The sequence below is a fragment of the Lithobates pipiens genome, unplaced genomic scaffold (assembly GCF_037356315.1).
Source record: "Lithobates pipiens isolate NorthernLeopardFrog02 unplaced genomic scaffold, aLitPip1_a1.2 Scaffold_61, whole genome shotgun sequence".
In the NCBI taxonomy this organism is placed as follows: domain Eukaryota; kingdom Metazoa; phylum Chordata; class Amphibia; order Anura; family Ranidae; genus Lithobates; species Lithobates pipiens.
In genome coordinates this window covers 76,002-97,115 of record NW_027507883.1, presented here as the reverse complement: position 1 = coordinate 97,115, position 21,114 = coordinate 76,002, and the positions used below count along the sequence as shown (strand labels likewise).

General features: G+C 47.5%; 1 long non-coding RNA gene across 1 annotated transcript in view; it reads left to right on the top strand.

Moving 5' to 3' along the window:
• Positions 1-20,145, top strand: part of LOC143958286 (uncharacterized) — a 303,168-nt gene extending 283,023 nt beyond the window's left edge. Inside the window, exon 3 of the long non-coding RNA XR_013270120.1 lies at positions 19,634-20,145. This is a non-coding gene — a long non-coding RNA (uncharacterized LOC143958286). The remainder of the gene's footprint in view (positions 1-19,633) is intronic.
• Positions 20,146-21,114: the final 969 nt, after the last annotated feature.

The following is a 21,114-nucleotide window of genomic DNA, read 5'->3' as shown; positions in this document are numbered from 1 at the left end:
CCCTGGATACCCTGCCTCTGTTATCCAGGGCTTCAGTGTCAGCAGTGGTGCTGAGGTCCCTGATTTGGTTAAGATGCTGGTCTACAGACCAGGCATCCAAAAAAGCCCTGACGGATCTTCCCTTCCTTGGCGATCAGCTCTTTGGATGACATTATTAAAAATACCACAGGTGGTAAGAGTAGTCTACTCCCACAGGCCAGGAAGGCTAAGTAGCCATGCTGTAGACAAGGGCCCTCTTTATCCACTCACAAACTGCTTTTTCGTCTGCCTGGGGCTTCGTCCAAGTGTCCCCAGCACGACAGGACGACTTCTGAAGGACCCAAGAGTCCCTGAAACCGAAAGCCTGTGAGCAAAAGTGCTACCGCATGAAGGTTTGCCACCACCCGTGACACGGTGGGGGTTCGCCTTTGGGAGTTTGCAGCCCGGTGGACCTCTTGGCTGTCTGACCAATGGGTCTTCGATCTGATTTCCTCCTGCTACAAGATAGTTCCTCTCTTGGCCGCAAGGGACCTGCTGAGTCGTGGGGTGATAGTACCTGTTCCGTAATTGGAATGTTTCCAGGGGTTCTACTCAAACCTGTTTGAAGTCCCCAAGAAGGAAGTACCTGCACATACCCATATGCCTCCGGCATCAGAAGTTTCTGCGACTTGCAGTCAAGGAAGCCCACTACCAGTTTGTGGTGCTCCCCTTTGGTTTGGCATCAGCCCCCGAGTCTTTGCCAAGGAATTGTCTCCTGTTTTGGTGTTGCCGTGGGATCGCGATCGTGGGATACCTAGACGATCTCCTCCTGAGAGCATCTTCCGCTTCAGAGTTAGGATGTGGCGATCACCATGCAGACCCTGCAGGAATTTTGGTGGCTGTTGAAAGTAAAAAAAGTCTGTGATTGTACCAACTCAGCGTTTGGAGTACCTATGTTTACTGCTGGACTCCACGGAAGCGAGTGTTTCTCCCTTCAGACAAGCTGCAGACTCATGTTAGTAAAACTGCTAATGAACCGCAGGTAGTCGTCGCTATGTTTCTGCATGCAAGTCCTGGGGCTCATGGTGGCCTCCTTTTTGAGGCAGTACCGTATGCCCAGTTTCACACCAGAGTCCTGCAGAAGGAGATTTTGTCAAAATGGGACATATTTCCGTTGTCCCTGGATCGGCAGATTCAGTTGAGCCAATTAGTCAAGGATTCCCTGCTCTGGTGGCTGAGGTCCCTGGCACTTCCATCGAAGTTGCTCCTACCTCTGAAATGGACACTGATCACAACGGACGCCAGCCTATCAGGCTGGGGTGGAGTAATGGGAGTTCAGTTGACCCATTGTCTCTGGTTGGTGGAGGAATCCAAGTTGCTGGGCAATCTGCTCGAACGGAGAGCGATCAAGCTATACCTCTCCACATGGTCGATAAGACTGCAAGGGCGTCTGATCAGGATCCAGTTAGACAACACCACGGCTGTGGCATACGTCAATCACCCAGGAGGAACAAGAAGCTCGGCCGCTGCACGGAAGGTCGCTCCCATACTTCGGTGGGCAGAGCGACATTTATCGGCCATTTACATCCCGGGAGTGGAACTGGCAGGTGGACTAAGTCGCCAGATGCTGGACCCAGGAGAATGGGCGTGGCATCCGTAGGTGTTCACGCTACTGTGCCTGCGGTGGTCCACACCCATTCTGGATGAAAACCTGTTGGAGTGTGCAAAAGACCTGAAACTGGGACGGAGATTTATCTTTCAACAAGACAATGATCCCAAACATACAGCAAAATCTACAAAGGAATGGTTCACAAATGTATCCAGGTGTTAGAATGGCCAAGTCAAAGTCCAGACCTGAATCCAATCGAGAATCTGTGGAAAGAGATGAAAACTGCTGTTCACAAACGCTCTCCATCCAACCTCACTGAACTTGAGCTGTTTTGCAAGGAAGAATGGGCAAGAATTTCAGTCTCTCGATGTGCAAAACTGATAGACATACCCCAAGCGACTTGCAGCTGTAATCGCAGCAAAAGGTGGCTCTACAAAGTGTTAACGCAAGGGGGCCGAATAATTTTGCACGCCCCACTTTTCAGTTTTTTATTAGTTAAAGTTTAAAATATCCAATAGGTTTCGTTCCACTTCACAATTGTGTCCCACTTGTTGGTGATTCTTCGCAAAAAATTTAAATGTTATATCTTTATGATTGAAGCCTAAAATGTGCCAAAAGGTTGAAAAATTCAAGGGGACCGAATACTTTCGCAAGGCACTGTATTTCTCCAGCAAGGAGTTGACCAGAGATTGGCATTAAGCACCATCAAAGGACAAATTTCAGCATTGGCTGTCTTTTTTTTTTTTTTTTCCCAACAACCCCTGTCATAGCACTCCTTAATGAGTGCCTTTGTCCAGGGGGTTCCAATGAGCAGAAGTTCCACTGTAGGGTGTAACCCCGCTTTAAGTATGTCTGTGATGTGGCCCTGGATACGGTCCCCCTGCTCTCTAGAGAATCGGTATCGACAGTGGTGCTATGGCGCCTGTTTTAGCTGAAATGCTGGTCTGTGGACCAGGCATCTAAAAAAGCTCTGGCGGATTTGCCCTTCCAAGGTGAGAGGCTTTTTGGAGCTTCGCTGGATGACCTATTAAAAATGTTACCGGTGGGAAGAGCACGTTGCTCCCACAGTCCAGGAAGGATAAGGAGCCATGCCATAGGCAAGGGCCCTCTCTTTCCGCTCGAACTGCTTTTTCGCCCGCCCAGGTCGGCAGGTAAGTGCTCCCAGTCAGACAAGGGGCCTGCTGAATGACAAAGTATTCCTGGTTTTGCAAGCCAAACAAGTCTGTGAACAAACATGTTACCGCATGAAGGTTTGCTCCTGCCCAACTCTCGGGTGGGGAATCGCCTTCAGGAATTTGCAGCCCAATGGACCTCTCTACTGTCCGACCAGTGGGTTTGTGAGCTGGTTTCATCGGGATACAAGATGGCGTTTCTTTCTTGTCCACCAAACAGATTTTTGCCCTCCAATGTACCTCTACTTCCAGCTCACCGGAAGCCCTGTTCGGGGGCCGTACAGGACCTGCTACTGCGTGGCGTGATAGTACCTGTACCGACTCTGGAAAGGTTTCAGGAATTCTACTCAAATCTGTTTGTAGTCCTCAAAAAGAAAGGGGTATGTCCAATCCTGGACCTCAAGGCCCTCCAGCTTTGTGAAATTGCAAAGGTTCAGGATGGTATAAGCACTCCATCAGGGGGACTTCCTGGCATCCCTGGATATCCAGGATACGTACTTACCTGTACTCATATGCTTCAGGCATCAGATTTCTGCGATTTGCATTTGGAAGAGCACTATCAGTTTGTGGCTCTCCTTTTTTGGCCTTGCGTCAGCACCCAAAGTTCTTTCAAAGTGTTAGGCCCAATTCTGCTGCTGTTAAGGCAACGTGGAGTCACAATCGTGGGTTACCTAGACAACCTCCTGAGAGCAGCTTCCGCCTCAGACTTAAGGGAGGGTGTAGTGATCACCATGCAGACTCTCCGGGAGTTTAGTTGGGTGCTGAACCTAAAGATGTTGGCGTTGGTGCTGACTCAACACCTGGAGTGCCTGGGCTTGCTGTTGGAGTCCTCCAGAAGCAAGCGGTTTTTATCCCTTCAGACAAGCTGCAGACTGTTCAAACTGCAGTGAAGTTGATAAACTGCATATGGTCGTTGCTGCGCTTCTGCATGCGCTTTCTGGACCTCAAGGTAGCCACATTCGAGGTGGGACCGTATGCTCAATTTCACACGAGTCTTGCAGAAGGAGATTTCAAAATGGAACAAATGATCCCTGGATTGTCAAATTGGGGTGAACCAGTTAGTCAGGGATTCCCTTCTCTGGTGGCTGAGATCTCTGGCCAGATTGTTCCTTCCTCTCAATTGGACAGTGATCACAACGGATGCCAGCCTGACCGGTTGGGGGGGGGGGGGGCGAGTGCTGGGTGTACAGTCGGCCCAGGTCCTTTGGTCGCGGGAAGAATTCCATCTGCCAATCAATGTGCTAGAGCTTCGGGCAATCAGACTTTGCCTCTCCATATGGTCAATGAGGCTACAAGGGCAGGATCCAGTCAAACAACGCACGCAGTGGCGTACGTCAACCAAGGAGGAACAAGGAGCTCAGCTGCAGCATGTGAGGTTGCTCACATCCTCCAGTGGGCAGAGTGACATGTGCCGGCCATATATATCCCCGGTGTAGAAAACTGGCAGGCGGACTACCTAAGTCATCAGATGCTGGACCCAGGTGAATGGTCGTTGCATTTGGAGGTATTCAGGCTCCATTGCCTAAGGGGGGGGGGGACACCAGATGTGGACTTCTCGGCTCAATCAGAAGGTGCAGAGGTTTGTGTCCAGCACAAGAGACCCCTGGGTGGACGCGTCAAGCACTCAAGCTTCTACCACGTCTGCTGCGCAGAGTGGAGGCCGAGGGGATTCCAGCAATTCTGATTGTCCCAGATTGGCCTCTGCGTCCTTGGTACGCCGACCTAGTACAACTGGTGGCGTATGTTCCTTGGTGGCTACCGCTGTGAGAGGACCTTCTAGCGCAAGGTCCGATGCTTCATCCTGCTTTACCATCGCTGGTTTTAACGGCATGGCTGTTGAAAGCCAGGTGCTAAAGGACCGAGGTCTGTCAGACTCAGTCATTTCCACAGAAGTCGTCTTCCCTGAAGATTTACCATCGTACATGGAAGGTTCCACGTGTGAAGAGATGGTGTGACGTCCGCACTTATTCAGTTTCCAGTATCCTTGCAGCAAGGAGTGGATCAGAAACTTGCCTTAAGCAACATCGAGGGACAGATATCTGCCTTGGCTGCCCTTTTCCAACATCCCTTGGTGACTCACTCATTGGTGAGTATCTTTGTGCAAGGGGTTCAACACATAGTCCCTGCGGTTTGACCACTGCTACCTCTGTGGGATCTGAATCTGGTGCTATCAGAAACCGGCATTTGAGAACATTGGGAAGATTCCCTTGTTAACACTCAGAAGTTTTTCTAGTAGCTATTAGCTCTGCCAGGAGGGTTTCTGAATTGGTGGCATTGTCATGCAAGTCTCCCTACCTGGTCGTCCGCAGCCCTCTTTCATTCCAAAGGTGGTTTCGGCATTCCATCTAAATGAGGACCTTGCGTTGCCTTCCTTAAGTCCTAAGCTGACACACCCAAAAGAGGTTGCCTTACATTCCCTGGACGTGGTCTGGGCTCTACGAGCGTATCTGTCTGCTTTAGCTCCCTTCGAGAAGTCAGACTGGTTGTCTCAGGGGCTGGTCCAAAAAAAAGCTCTGGCGGTCTCGTCAACCATTTCTCGGTGGATCAAACGGATTGGGGTTCAGGCCTATGCCTTAAAGGGGCAGGTCCCCCTTTTCCTGTCACGGCTCATTCCACCAGAGCAATTGGGACCTCCTGGGCTTTCCGACATCATCAAGCGTCTGTCTCCCAGGTGTGTAAGGCGTCCGTTCACACTTTCACTAAATTCTACAAAGTTGAAGTAAGTGGATCTCAAAAGCTTGCTTTGTCCAAGGTTTTGCAGGCGGCTGTGTAAGGTTGCAATTACACTTTAAGTTACTAGTTTGTTATGCATCTTTTGATGCATAAGTTTGCTACTGGTTTTTTTTTAATAAAATTTTTATTGCTTTTTACTGTAAATGACAAGCAGTCAAGAAACAGAAACAGTAAATATACAAGAAACACTGAATAACGATACATGGTTCGTACTCAACAGCCATATGCCTAAAAAGCCTATATGTGTACATCAGAGTCTATGGGATCGATAACACAACCTAGCAAAGAGAAAAATACATGGTAGAGCAATACAGAGTCAGCATAGAACTTAAGCTAAGAGTCAGTACGCTGTAGATCAAGACTGGGGGGCTCCTCCCCAAGTGCTTCCCTGGGTATTTTTAGCGGTCCCAGAGAATTAGTAATATCCCTCTTTAGATACCATTCTGTGTATCTGAATGGCTGCATAATCCTGTGTATATCCTCTTTTGCAAAGACATGTTCCATAAATGTGCGCCATCTTGAAAAGAAACGTGAGGTTGATTTGAAATTTAGCAGAATAGTATCTAATCGTTCTAGGTAGAATAGAGCTTCCAGGGCTTTTTTCACAGCCTGTATTGAGGGTGGTGAGGGTTTGATCCATTGTGTCAGGATAGTTCTCCGTGCAACCAGTAGACATAAATGCGCCCATTGGGGTACAGCTGTATAGCTATCTGAGAGGTGGGGTTCAGCCAATGTGGTATATCCGAAGAGACATAGAAGTCGGTCCCTGGGCAGGTCCCGATTTGTCACAGCATGAATAAATTGTAGCACCAAGTTCCAAAAGGTCACAACGTGTGGGCATTCCCATAAACGATGGAGAAGCGTAGGACGCAGTTTTGAGCACCATGGACAACATTCCTGGCTAGGGTCAGTTCGGTTGATACGGAAGGGGTAATACGCCCTATGAAGAATCTTGAATTGGGTTTCTCTCCATGTTTCGGAAACTGTAATCTTTCTAGTCTTAACATAACCCTCTAGCAATTTTCCGGGAAGATCCACATCCTCAAAAATGTCCGCCCATTTCCGGAAAGGTTGCAAGCGGTATTTGGCAGAGTGGTATTCAATAAGGAAGGTATAAATAGTAGAGATAGAATAGTCACCATTGTGTATGATCGTATCTATGAAGGATTTCTGGAACTGATTCGTTATGTCTATGCCTGTCACCCAGGTAACTAAGGAGCTGGTGGTAGTGGAAGGAATGAGTTATCGGCAAGGATAATTCTCTGGCTAGCAGCGAGAACGGCTTGGGCTTGCCAGAGACATTCGAATAAACATCATACACCTTAGTGAGACCTTTAGATGCCCAGTAAGTAAATACACTATGCACTGTGGAAGGAGGGAACATGGGGTTTCATTGGATTGGCAAATATCGGGAAATATCGGACGGTAGCCCTATCAATTTGCGCGACTCCCGCCACGCTATCACTGTATCTCTAATCAATAGATTAGATCGGAAATGAGTGGGTAATTTGTTTGGATTTGAATGAAGGATAGCCGACAGGGCAAACGGCGAGACCACCGCAGCTTCTAATGAGTTATTGGAGTACCTAGAATTTCCTGAAAGCCAATCTAGGCCCTGGCGAAGCAGACATGCTAGATTGTAAAATCGGATATTGGGTAGGCTCGCTCCTCCCTCCATCTTCGGGAGGCATAGTTTATTCAAAGCAATCCTCGGTTTCTTCCCGGCCCATAAAAATTTCGTTAAAGCTGAGTGAATTAATCTAATATCCGAATGTTTAACTAAGAGAGGGACGGTTTGCATTGGGTACAGTAAGCGGGCAAATGAAACCATTTTAAAAAGATGACATCTCCCGAAGAGCGAGAGGGGAAGAGCTTGCTACTGGTTTTGATGGTAGCTGTTTAAGATGGTGACTCCTCTGTTGAGGTGTTCCCTTTGTTGTGGGTGAAGTTATGTTTTGCTGTTTCCACCCCTCGTTTTTTGCTTGGGGACGTCCCTAAGGTCAAGAATTAAAGGAGCTGTGTCCGTCAATCAACGAAAGAGAAAATGGGATTTTTGTACTCACCGTAAAAACCTTTTTCTCTGAAGTTCAGACAGACACAGCACCGACCCCTCCTATTTGTACTGCTTTTTGACGTACTGAACCGCAGGAAGCGGGGTGAGGGAGTTGTAGCCACAGGGACCGCCTCCTGGGCGGTGCTGAGCAGTCTTGCTGTTTTTACACATGTTACATGTTCTAAGTCCTCTCCTGAAGTGGTTTGATAACCCAAAGGTCAAGAATTAAAGTTGTCAATGAACTTCAGAGAAAAGCATTTTACTGTGAGTACAGAAAGCCAATTTTTTTTTTCAGCTTTCAGTGCTGTCGCACTTTGACAATTGCGCGGCCATGCTACACTGTACCCAAACAAACTTTTCTTCACACAAATAGAACTTTCTTTTGGTGGTCTTCACTACCGGGTTTATTATGTACAATAAAAACCCCAAAAATTTTGGAAAGGTTTTTTTACTCTGTGTTCGTGTTTACATGGTTTAGATTAAGGCTGTGATTGGACGCAGCCAATCACATGGTTAAAGAGCCACAGCTCTTTACACAGATCGGAGTTGCGCCGTGACCTAGCAACATAACGTGGCTGTGCGAGAGTGGCTGTTCTGGGCCGCCGTACTATGATGCTGTATAGAACAAGAGCTGCACCGCTGTCATTTGACAGTGGTTGGGTAGCAAGCAGTTAGAGATTTAAAAGAATAGCCTTTTTATAATACAAAAACAGCTGATAATCGCTACTATAAGGGGTTAATGTATACTTTGGAACACTGAAAGTAATATAAAAAATTGCATACTCACTGGCCACTTTATTAAGTACACCTGTTCAATTGCTTAGCAACACAAATTGCTAATCGGCCAATCACATGGCAGCAACTTCATTTAAGCATCTAGATGTAGGGAAAATTACTTTCTGAAGCTCAAACAGAGCAGCGGAATGGGGAAGAAAGTGACTTTGAACATGGCATGGTTGTTGGTGCCAGATGAGCTGGTCTGAGTATTTCAAAAACTGGGATCTTCAAGCACAACCATCTTTAACCACTTGCTTACTGGGCACTTAAACCCCCCTCCAGACCAATTTTCCGTTTTCAGCGCTGATGCACTTTGAATGACAATTGCGCGGCCATATAACACTGTACCCAAATGAAATTTTTATCATTTTTTTTCCCCACAAATAGAGCTTTCTTTTGGTGGTATTTAATTACAGCTGGGAGTTTATTTTTTGCTAAACAAACAAAAAAAGATGCAAAAAAAAAATCCTGTTTAATAGTTATAAAATTTTGCAAACAGGCCATTTTTCTCCTTCATTGAAATGCGCTGATGAGGCGGCAGTGGTGGGCACAGATAAGATGGTACGGATGGGTGGCACGGATATGTGGCACTGAGGTGCAGCACTGTTGAGGCAGATTGTGGGCACTGATGGGTGGCACTGTGGGCACTGATGGGTGGCATAGGCAGGGGGCAGGTGGGCACTGATGAGCTGGCCGTGACTGAAGTCCCTCTCACGGCCGCCGGTGATCGGCTTTTTTTTTTTCCTCGTGCTGTCAGCGTGAGGAGTAAAAATAGCCGATTTACCGGCTTTGTGTCACATGATCAGCTGTCATTGGCTGACAGCTGATCACGTGGTAAGGGGTCGGGATCGACCCCTTGCTCCGATCCGTGATCAGGCGAGTCTTATTGACTCGCTGATCAGAGCGCGCCGCGTGCGCCCCTCAGGGGGCGTGCAGGCTGCTCGTGCACGGGACAACGTCAATAGACATCGTCCCGGCAAAGCAGGTCCGCGCTGTAGCCGTCATTCGGCTATAGCGCGGATCGCTATTGGTTAGGGAATGTGTCAGAAAGAGAATATCCAGTGAGCGGCAGTTGTGTGGATGGAAAGTAGTTTTGTCAGAAGAATGGGCAGGTTTGAGATGATAAAGGCAACAGTAACGCAAATTAACATTCTTTACAACCAAGGTATGCAGAATGCCATCTCCACTCACAACACATTAAACCTTGAAGCAGATGTGCTACAGCAGCAGTAGACCACACTCCTGTCAGCTAAGAGCAGGAAATATAGGCTACAATTCACACAGCCTCACAAAAGTTGAACAATAGAAGATTGGAAAAATGTTGCCTGGTCTGAGTCTTTATTTCAGCTGCGACATTCAGATAGTAGGGTCAAGATTTGGCATAATCATATAAAACGACGTCTGATGAAACAAGCAAGGTGGAGATTGATGCGCAATCATGTCACTTCCGGTTTATTTATACCCGGTCTGTGGAACGCACGCTGTCCCAGACCTATGGACTACTTTGTTTTGATTTGCTCCTGGCAGGTCCTAAGTGCCCAATTTTAGATTTGATTACAATAAATTCCCTTTTTGGATTTACACTGAGTGTTTGCTTTTCCTATTCGTTCATATGTGGATCTCCCACTATTTAATACGTCGTGAAGGAGGCTATTCCATTGGACATCAGGATCAAAGACAGATCTAAATACATGCGCTTTTTCCCCTGCAGGGGTGTAGCTATTTGAGTGTGGAACCAAAAGGGGAGCATGAGTGTTCACTATTTTTGATATAAGATGTGATCTATTCTATTCTATCCACAAGTCACATTGGAAAATCATTTATAAGGACATTTGCACCAGTTACATTGGAATGCCAAAGGGCAATATATTTGATTTTTGATATTTTTTATCCTGCCATACTTCACATTTTTAATTAGTGCAACATCTAATTATTGTGGTGTATATCTGGACTTTCGGTTAGCATTTTGCACTTATCAGGTTCAACAAATTCTAATGGCAATATTCGGATATTGCTCTACATCAAGTTAATATGGGTTTTACGTTATATATTAGCACCTGCACCACTTTGTCAGTTTGCACATTTATGAAGGATTATGCACTTTAGCACTTCATCGGGTTTATGATCTGACCGTGCACAGTCCTTTTTACTGTTGGCTGTTCTGGCTGTGCCATTTACCTCTTTACATACAATGCAAGCCTTGTATCAGTGGTTCAGGCTGGTAGTGTAATGGTGTGGGGGTATTTTCTTTGTACACTTGGTATCAATTGAGCATTGTTTAACCACTTCAGCCTCTGAAGAATTTATCCCCTTCCTGACCAGAGAACTTTTTGCGATACGGCACTACGTCGCTTTAATTGCGAATTGCGTGGTTGTGCGACGTTGCACCCAAACAATGTTTTCCTCACAAATCGCTTTCTTTTGGTATTTGATCACCTCTGCAATTTTTTTTTTTTTTTTTACGCTATAAACAAAAAAGCGACTGTTTTAAAGGAAAAATAAAGCTAAGCAAATATTTTTTATTTTGCTATAATGTCCCCAAAAAATATAAAAACAAATTTCTTTCTCAGTTTAGGCAGATATGTATTGTACATATTTTTGGTAAAAAATATTGCAATAAGCGTATATTGATTGGTTTGCTCAAGTTATAGCGTTTTTTACAAAATAGATTTATGACTTTTTTTTTTTTTTTTATTGCGACTGCGACATTGTGGCGGACGCATCAGACACTTTTGACACTATTTTGGGACCAGTGACATTTATACAGCATCCGTGATATAAAAATGCACTGATTACTGTGTAAATTACACTGGCAGGGAAGGGGTTGAACACTAGCGGGTGATCAAGGGGTTAAGTGTGTCCTAGGGAGTGATTCTAACTGTGGGGGGTGGGCTCACTAAACATGATGGAGCAGTAGCTCCCTGTCATATTGCTGGGCAGAACAGGGTAATGTCTTGTCTTGTTTACATTAGGCATCTCCCAGTTCTGCCGCTCTGTCACGATTGCAGGCCACCGGAGGACAGAGTATGCAGGGAACCCTCAGAGTACCCGGCGCCCACTAAGCCATGTCTTAAAAGGGACGTACAGGTACGCCCATTTGACCAGCCGTGCCATTGTGCCGACTTAGATCGTGCGCTGGTCGACAAGCAGTCAAATGCCACGGCCTACCTGAGTATTGTTGCGGACCATGTCCACCCCTTCGACTACAGTGTACCCATCTTCTGACGGCTACTTCCAGCAGTATAATGCACCATGTCACAGCTCAAATCCTCTCAAACTGGTTTCTTGAACATGACATTGGGTTTACTGTATTCCAATGGCCTCCAGTCACCAGATCTCAATCCAAAAGTGCACCTTTGGGATGTGGTGGCATGGAGGATTCGCATCATGGATCTGCAGCTGACAAGTCTGCAGCAACTGCATGATATGTCAATATGGACCACATTCTCTGAGGAATGTTTCCAACACCTTGAATTTATGCCATGAAGAATTAAGGCAGTTCTGAAGGCAAAAGGGGGTCCAACCCGGTACTAGCAAGGTGTACCTAATAGTGGCCGGTGAGTGTGTATGTACAGTGGGAAAAGAGAACAATTGGATCCCCTGCAGATTTTGTAAGTTTGCCAACTTAGAAATTAATGGTCTATAATTTTTATCATGGGTGTATTTTAAGTGCTAGAGACAGAATATCAACCAAAAATCCAGAAAACTCATAAAACAAATGCTATAAATTAAGCTGCAGTTCAGTGCGTAAAATAAGTATTTGATCCCAAAGCAAAACATGACTTGGTACTTGTAGACAAAACACTTTGAATTATAGTAAATGTACCGAAGAATTTTATTGGTACAAACACATTAAAATTGAGGGAAAAAAACCCTATTGTATACAAAATAATTTCAGATCTACAGCAGAAAATCGTAACATGTCCTCTAGTTTGACATATGCTGTTGGATTTACATATTTTCATATAATGAGTAAGTCAATTATTGACCTTGGCAAATGTGAAAAAATGTGGTGTGCATTTGTATTAGGCCTCCCTGAGAATACTTTGTAGAACTGCCTTTTCACTGCAATTACAGCTGAAAGTCTTTTTTGGGTATGTCTCTACCAGCTTTACACAACTAGAGTGAAATTTTTGCCCATTTCTTAACTGCAAAATAGTCCAATCTCTGTCACATTCGATGGAGAGCATCTGAACAGCAGTTATTAGTCTTGCCACAGATTTGCAATTGGATTTAGGTCTAGGACTTTGACTGGGACATTCTATCATATAAATATGCTTTGATCTAAAACATTCAATTGTAGCTCTGACTGTATGTTTAGGGTCATTGTCCTGGAAGGGGAACCTCTGCCCCAGTTTTTTCCCCAACAGGTCTTTGGGTGGGAGAGCAACCTGCCTCTGTAGGTCTGTAGTTGCAGCCCCTCTGTTTACCTCAGTCAATGATCCAGGTTGCTACCTTTTGGAGATCTTAGGTCAGCGATGTTGAAACTTGGCACCCTAGATGTTTTGGAACTACATTTTCATTGATGATACACAGAAGAGTGCGTGAGCCCCATTGGAAATATATTTCCAAAACATTTGGGGTGCCAAGGTCCTTCATCACTGTCCTAGGTGATTGAGGCTGCTCATTCCGTTTGTTTTAAGCTGGTGTCAGGCCTGGCACACTTTGATGGTTTGTGAAAGCCCAACCCCCCCCCCCCCAGGACAAGGTGGTCTCGCACCCATTTCTACTCTGATCTGTGAATCTGGCCTTTTGACCTGAGCTCACTCACCTATTCATATCGTTGCTCTTGCATTTGGAAGCGTGCATCTTTACCTAGTCGTGCTCCCGTTTTGACTTGGCTTGCGCTCTCCCCGTTTGCTCACCAAGTAGCCGGCTCTGATCTTGGCATGGCTGAGACGGCAGGGGATTTCTGCGATAGGCTATCTGGCCAACTTCTTCCTGTAAGCATAGTCTTATTCTGCACACCCGGACAATGTGGCAATCGCCATGTGTTTTTTTTCATGGCTTTAGCAAGGGAGTTTGACCTCAAGTGCTCCGCTCTGACCTCAACCAGTTATCTGAATTGACAGCGTCTTCTTTTTGACCCGGCACGGGCCAAGGCGTTCCCTTGCCGGTTAAGCGTCGCAACCGCTTTTAAAAAAAATAAATCTTTCATTTTATTTTTTTTGCTAGGATGCGGGTAGGCCCTTTAGCAATTCACTGGCACGTCAATTATGTTTTACGATGGCTGTCCGTTTGTGGTTTTAGTGATCTTTATGCTTTAGTTTGGTCATTAGGCTATCCGGAGACTTTTAAGTAGCACTATTATGTTTTACTTAATTAGTACTAAAATATAGACTGTATTTCTCTTACGTTCACTGTCTGACACAGCTCGTTATGCCACCTTCAGGAGAGGACTAGGCATAACATGTCATATAAAAACAACAACTTTCTAGTTCTACCCAAGGGGGACGACCCCACAGCCTGCCTTGCAGCTTCAGTTTTTTGGGGGGTTTTTCTGCCTAGTGAAGAAGGACCTAGTAACCCCGCAGGGCCATGGGCCCATGGATTTTTTCTTTGCAGAAGCTTTGCTTTTTGCTTAAGATTAAAGATCCTGTGATCTGCTATCGGCTGGGTGACAGGCTGGATACTCTTATCCTTGTCTCTCCAGCCTGGCCAGCGAGCGTGTGCAGACCAGAGCCACGACATGCCTCAGCTCCAGAGGTGGCTGGTGAGCGCAAATGCTCCGGGGCACACACGTGACCAGGCTACTCCTTTCTGCGTCTCAGTGGGACGGGCCAGCAGCCATCCCACACTGATTGGAGAGCGGGTCTGTGATGGAATGTCTCCCAGCTCTTCAGAACCGGGTAAGTACAGCTCTCCCTGCCTCAGTGGGGCTGAGCAGTTGGGCAATCCCTGGGAGGTGGATCTCTGTGTGTGCGCGCGCCATATACAGGGGCTCTCTGGGGGGCTCTCACCTGGGGGAGGGATTGCGCTTGCTGGCTGTGCCCTGGCTGTGTGTGGATCTCTCCTTGAGGTGTCTGAAGGCTGTGTCTGTTGATCGCTGTAGTGCTGTTTCACCACCATTTATCTGCCTGTTTAGTTCGCTGTCCCTCGTGGTATACAGTGCTCGGCGGCCATCTTTGGTGAGGCAAGGAGCAGCAGGCTCTCTGACCATTTTCATGTGTTTTGGCGGCCGTTTTCCCTGTGATTATGTCCTTTTTATACTGGACGCTCGGCGGGCATTTGATTTTGGTCAGTTTCAGCGCCATTCAAAACAGCTCTGCACAGCGCTGTGCGGTCTCCTATGCATCTGGGAGTTGGCACAGGACACAGGCTCTACTAGCTGGACAGCCAGCGCAGAACCAGTCAGGGTGGGGAGTTCTGTGCGGAAGAGCCCCTCAGCCAGCAGCAGTTAGGAGGGTGGGACCATCGCTTTCCTAAGTCCCCAACAGGTGGCAGACAGGGTAGGGCAGTGATGGCGAACCTTGGCACCCCAGATGTTTTGGAACTACATTTCCCATGATGCACACTGCAGAGTGCCTGAGCATGGTGGGAAATGTATTTCCAAAACATCTGGGGTGCCAAGTTTTGCCATCGCTGGGGTTGGGTCAGCATGGCTTCAGAAACTGGTGTTTCTTACCCCGAAATCCAGGCAATTGCAACCGGTTCACCTGCAGGCAGTGCCTCTGGATGCTTTGTCGGCGGTCCTCAATTTATTTGTTGCCAAGATGGAGGCGGTGCGTGGGCGTAAAGGTTGTAAAAACCGGCCCCCGTCCTCTGGAGGGGAGCTCTGATGCAGACTCGGGCCCTGCTGAGGCCGGTGACCCCCCCCCCCCCCCCGCTCTGTCATTTCAGATGACGCTGACCAGGACCGAACTGACAGCGAGGATGAGTCCCCGTCCGGGTCCGTGCGCGAGAATCGCTTGTTTCGAGCACTTATCACAGCTGTGCGTGAAGAATCGGGAGGGAGCCAGAAGATCCCTTTGCTGATATAGCGGGGTCCCTTTTGCCTTTTGGGTCCCGTAAGCCAGCCCGTTGACTTAAGCTGTTCCCGTATGTGACTTAAGTTCATTTACAAGGAACGGTGTCGACCGCAATTTGAGCTTTTCGCACCCCAAATACATGGTGGTGCGTTATCCCCTTTCTCAAAAAGCTGTCGGCTCCTCTGGTCGTGGACCCCCCCGGTACAAAGTAACCACCATCCCAGTAGAGGGGACTCCTGCCTTTAAGGACCCCATGGGCAGGAAGGCCGAGGCAGAGGCTCGTTCCTTGTTTACGGATGTGGGGTCAACTAGGCGACCAGTACTGGCATCCACACTCGTGTCTCAGACACTAACCGAGTGGGCAAAACTTTTGCGCCGCGAATTGGGAGAGCAACAGGCTTCTCCTGTCTAACTAGCAGACCAACTAGTGCGAGGCCCGAAGTACAATTTTGTGATGCAGCCCTGGATACCCTTCCTCTGTTATCCAGGCCTTCAGTATCAGCAGTGGTGCTGAGGCGCCCGATTTGCCTAAAATGCTGGTCTGCTCACCAGGCATCCAAAAAAGCCCCGACGGATCTTCCCTTCCTTGGCAACCGTCTCTTTGAAGCCTCATTGCATGACATTATTAAAAATGCCAGAGGTGGTAAGAGTACACTAGTCCCACAGGCCAGGAAGGCTAGGAAGGCTAAGGAGCCACGCCGTTGGCAAGGGCCCTCATTCTCCGCTCACAAACGGCTTTTTCGTCCACCCAGGGCTTTGACCAAGCGTCCCCCGACAGGACGACCTTTAAAGGACCAAAGCGTGTGTGGAACCACGAGCCTGCGAGCAAAAGTGCTACCTCATGAAGGTTTTCTCCCGTCCGCAAGACGGGGGGGGGGGGGGTGCCTTCGGGAGTTTGCAGCCCGGTTGGCCTCTCGGCTGTCCGACCAATGGGTCTGCGATCTGATTTCCTCAGGCTACAAGATAGAGTTCCTCTCTTGGCCGCAAAAGAGATTCTTCCCCTGAAGCATACCCGTACTCCCAGCTCGCCAGGAGGCCCTGAAGGGGGCGGTAAGGGACCTGCTTAGTCGTGGGGTGATATTACCCGTTCCAGGAATTGGCATGTTTCCAAGGGTTCTACTCGAACCTGCAAAATGGAAGGGGAACGTCCAATTTTGGACCTGAAAGCCCTCAATTACTTTGCAAAAGTACAGAGGTTCAGAACGGAATCGCTGAGAAATCGCTGCACTCCATCAAGGGTACTCCCTGGTGGCCTTGGACATCCAGAATGCGTACCTGCACATACCCATATGCCTTCGGCATCAGAGATTTCTGCGATTTGCAGTCTAGGAAGCCCACTACCAGTTTGTGGCTCTGCCTTTTTGGTTTTGCCTCTGCCCTCCCCCAAGGTATTGTCTCTTGTTTTGGCAACGCTGTGGGATCGCGATCGGGGGATACCTAGGCGATCTCCTTCCGAGAGCATCTTCTGCTTCAGAGTTAGGAGGAGGATATGGCGATCACCATGCAGACCCTGCAGCAATTTTTTGTTGGCTGTTGAACCTAAAGAAGTTGGTGATTGTACCGACTCAGCGTTTGGAGTAGCTAGGCTTACTGCTGGACTCCATGGAAGCAAGAGCGTTTCTCCCTTCAGACAAGCTGCTGCAGACTCTCAGAGCTGCGGTAAAACTGTTGAGGAACCGCACAGGGGGTCGTCGCTACGCTTTGCATGCGAGTTCTGGGACTCATGGTGGCCTCCTTGAGGCATTACCCTATGCCCAGTTTCACACCAGAGTCCTGCTGAAGGAGATTTTGACAAAATGGGACAAATCTCCTTTATCCCTGGATGGGCAGATTCAGGTGAGCCAGCTGGTCAGGGATTCCCTGCTGAGGTCCCCGGCACTTTGGTCCGTGAAGTCGTTCCTACCTCTGAAATGGACACTGATCACCACGGCCCCCAGCCCAACCGGCTGGGGTAGGGTAATGGGAGTTCAGTCGACTCAGGGCCTCTGGTCGGTGGGTGGTGCGATCCAAGTTGCCGATCAATCTGCTTGAGCCGAGAGCGATCAGGCTATGCCTCTCCACGTGGTCGATAAGACTTTGAGGGGCGTTTGATCAGGTTCCACTCTGACGTATGCCTGCCACTGCCGTGACATTCTGTCGCCAAGGAGGAACAAGAAGCTTGGCCGCTGCACGGGAGGACGCTTGCACTCACATCCTTCAGTGGGCAGAGCGACATGTACCTGCCCCCGTCGGCCGTTTACATCCCGGGAGCGGAGAACTGGCAGGCAGACTACCTAAGTCGCCAGATGCTGGACCCAGGAGAATGGGCATTGCCATTGCATCCGGAGGCGTTCTGGCTACTGTGCCCGCGATGGGGCACACCAGACGCGGCTCTTCTGGCCGCCCGTCTCAACGGGAAGGTGCCGAGGTTCGTGTCCAGGGCAACAGATCCTTGGGCAGACACGCTGGTGGTGCCATGGGGGATCAGTACCAGCTGATCTATGCACCAGCTGATCTATGCCTTTCCTCCGTTGAAACGGCCTCCGCTCAGCGGAGCAGACGTGGTAACAGAGGGGATCCCATTAATACCGATTGCCCCAGATCGGTCCCAGCGACCCTGGTACTCAGACCTGGTGGCGGACGCCCCGTGTCGACTGCCGTTACGAGAGGACCTTCTGTCTCGATTTCCGATTCTCCGTTCTGCTTTACCATCGCTGGTTTTAACGGCATGGCTATTGAGAGTCGGGTGTTGAGGAACCGGGGTCTTTGGGACTCGGCGATTCCAACTATGCCGAGAGCACGGAAAGCTTCTTCTCGGTAGGTCATCGTACCTGGAAGGCCTACATCTCCATGTGTGAGAAGGGATGGCGTCCGCGCTCCCTTTTTTTTTTTTTTTTTTTTTTTTTTTTTTTTTCCTATATCCAGGATTGATCCTGTTTCTACAGCAATGAGTAGTTCAGAAATTGGCTTTAAGCACCATATTTAAAGGACAAATATCAGCGTTGGCTGTCTTTTTTTTTTTTTCCAGCGAGCACTTTTTGTTCAAGCTGTCCAAAATGTAGTTCCTCCGTGCGTGGGCCGTTACCCCCGTGGGATCTGAACCTGGCATTATCGGTGCTTGAAAAAACCGCCATTTGAAAATATCAGAGATCCCTCTGTTGACTCTTTCCCAGAAAGTGGTCTTTCTAGCGGCCATTACTTTCGGCCAGGAGGGTTTTGTACCCGGCGGCCTGGTCTTGCAAGTCGCCATATCTGGTGATCCACAAGGATAAGGTGATGTTGTGTCCAACAGTCTTTTCTGCCGAAGGTGGTTTCGGCAGAAAAGCATCAACGAAGACATTGTCTTACCATCTCTGTGTTCTAAGTCGACACATTCTAAGGAGGTGGCTCTTCATGCCCTGGACGTGGTTAAGGCTCTGAGGGTGTATTTGTCTGTCTGCTACACCTCCCTTTCAGAAGTCAGACTCCTTGTTTGTTTTTCGGTGGCTGTTTGAAAAAAAAAAAAAAAGCACGGCGGTCTCGTCGGCCACCATTTCCAGGGGGGGATCAGACAGATTGTAGTACAGGCCTATGCTTTGAAGAGGCAGGTGCCCCCCTTTCTGGTCACGGCTCACTCCACAAGGCAATCGGAACGACTTTGGCCTTCCGACATCAAGCGTCTGTGAACAGGCGACCAAGTCACCCCCTGAGCGACAGTTTCAAAATTCTACAAGGTCGACGTCGGTGCATGGGGCCGATGCCCATTTTGGCCGCAAAGTTTTGCAGGCGGCTGTACAATTGCACTTACGTTTTTTTTCCTTGTTTTTTGGTAAAAACGCAGTACCTTTTTAAGTAATGCACTGTTGCATTTGTTACCGCAGTTCTGGTGCAGTTTGGTGGTAGTGCCTTAGTTGAGGAGCATCCTGCCTTTTTGGTGGGTAAAAAAAGTTTTGGTCACACTCACAATGTCGTTTTTTGTGGTTTTATACTACTGGGTGTAGTTTTTATGCTGTTTTGCCACCCCTCATTTTGGCACTGCTTGGGGATGTCCCAGTGGTCTAAGAGCAGCTGTGTCAGGTGGTGAACTGCAGAGAAAAGGATTTTATGGTAAGTATAAAAGTCATATCTTTTCTTAAAGATATATCACTGTATTTTCGTGCCTATAAAGTCCATAGGGTTCCAAAAAAGCAAATCAATGTTGCAATTCATTTTGTGATGTGGTGCTGTTTCAACCATATTCCCATCCGCACGATCACCCTGTGAGTATGCAAATAGGACAGTGACTGGGTCCATCATTTAGCCATGTCTGCTCTAGGGGATGTTACTCCCAATAATTAATGTTCACAAATCGGTAAGGCATCTTTGAACTTGCATTCACCTGTTTACTCTCTATTTCTTTTGTAAGGAATCAACTTGATGGGATGTAATTACACAAACAGAGGGATCTGCATGTGAGAAAATGAGAAATAGAACAAACCGCAAGAGCATCCTATGAGCGTGGTTGAAGAATACCAAGCTGAATGTCACGGGACCCATGCCTCCATCCAAAAAAAAAACTAAAAAGGAAATAAACCTGCATTTATTTTTTTTTATTTTTTTTATAAAGGACACTGAAAGGCAAGAAGAGAGAAGCACACCTGTTAATACAGAGTTTAATTGTATTTACATACTCTAGTTATGTGGGGAGGGAGAGGAGAGAAGAGAGACATGGTGGGCAGGGGGAGAAAGATGACTTTTTGCACCATCTATAACATGACGTTTCTTCCATCTTGATGTATTCTGAGCTTGTAGTGTTACTTGTAATATTTACTTCCCTCTGTGTAATTTTGATTCTAAAATTCATGTGGTGAGCTTCCTTAAGCACTGATCTGAAAAACAACAAAAATAAATAAATCTTAATTAAGTTATAAAAAAAAATCAATTGTTTTTATTTTATCTGTTTTAGAGATTGTAAGCTCTAATGAGCAGGCTACCCTCATGTCTCCTGTATTGAATTGTATTTCCAATGTACGGTTTACTCATAAGTTCCTAAAGCTCTTTGGTAATTGCCATGCTGGACACGCAGAACACTCTCTGTGCCACAACTGAGGTATGGGATCGCAGGTAAGTACCAGACCCTGGATGTCACGATCCCCCCTTAATTTCACTCTTTCCCCTGCAACATCGCTGTCCTTGAACCTTCCTTCACATCATAGCCCCAACACTCCTGGCCCTCCTTTTCCTCACAGCCTCTTTATGCTCTGGCCCCCTTCACCCAACAAACACTCATCCTACTGTATGTGTATGACATTTATTTTCCATCAAATCACACATCTTTGATCCTCCATCAATGTGTATCTTGGCATGAACCGGTTTCTCCAATGAGATTGCCTGACCTGTAAAGCACACTTGCATTGTAAAGCTAGCTCATACACGTGATCCCATGATTTATTTTTTTCTAATTACTCGTATCTCTAGCTATAGATAAAGGTTGAGCACAACCCATGTTTTTTTTTTGCAATAGCGTTGATGCGTTCCTTCAAACGATCGCATAGCGAACACGTGCTCTGTTTTAAATGTAGTGACCATTGGAGTAAACATTGTTGCGGTATTTGAAGAAAAATAAACTTTTTTTTTTTTAATGAGATTGCCTGACGTGGAAAGCAGCAACCTCATCCATGGGATCCCATATTTTATTTTTATTTATAAGCACTTGTAAAAATATATATGTGCATCGCATCCCAGATTTTTTAACCTCTTCGCGCCCGCCCTATAGCCGAATGACGGCCGTAGAGCAGGCGCTTTCATTCCGGGTGGCCATCCCTGGACGTCCTGTTTACTTCCGCAATGCGCGCCGCCGCGGACGCGCATCGGAAGTTCTGTGTTTGCCGTGTCCCCCGGGGACAG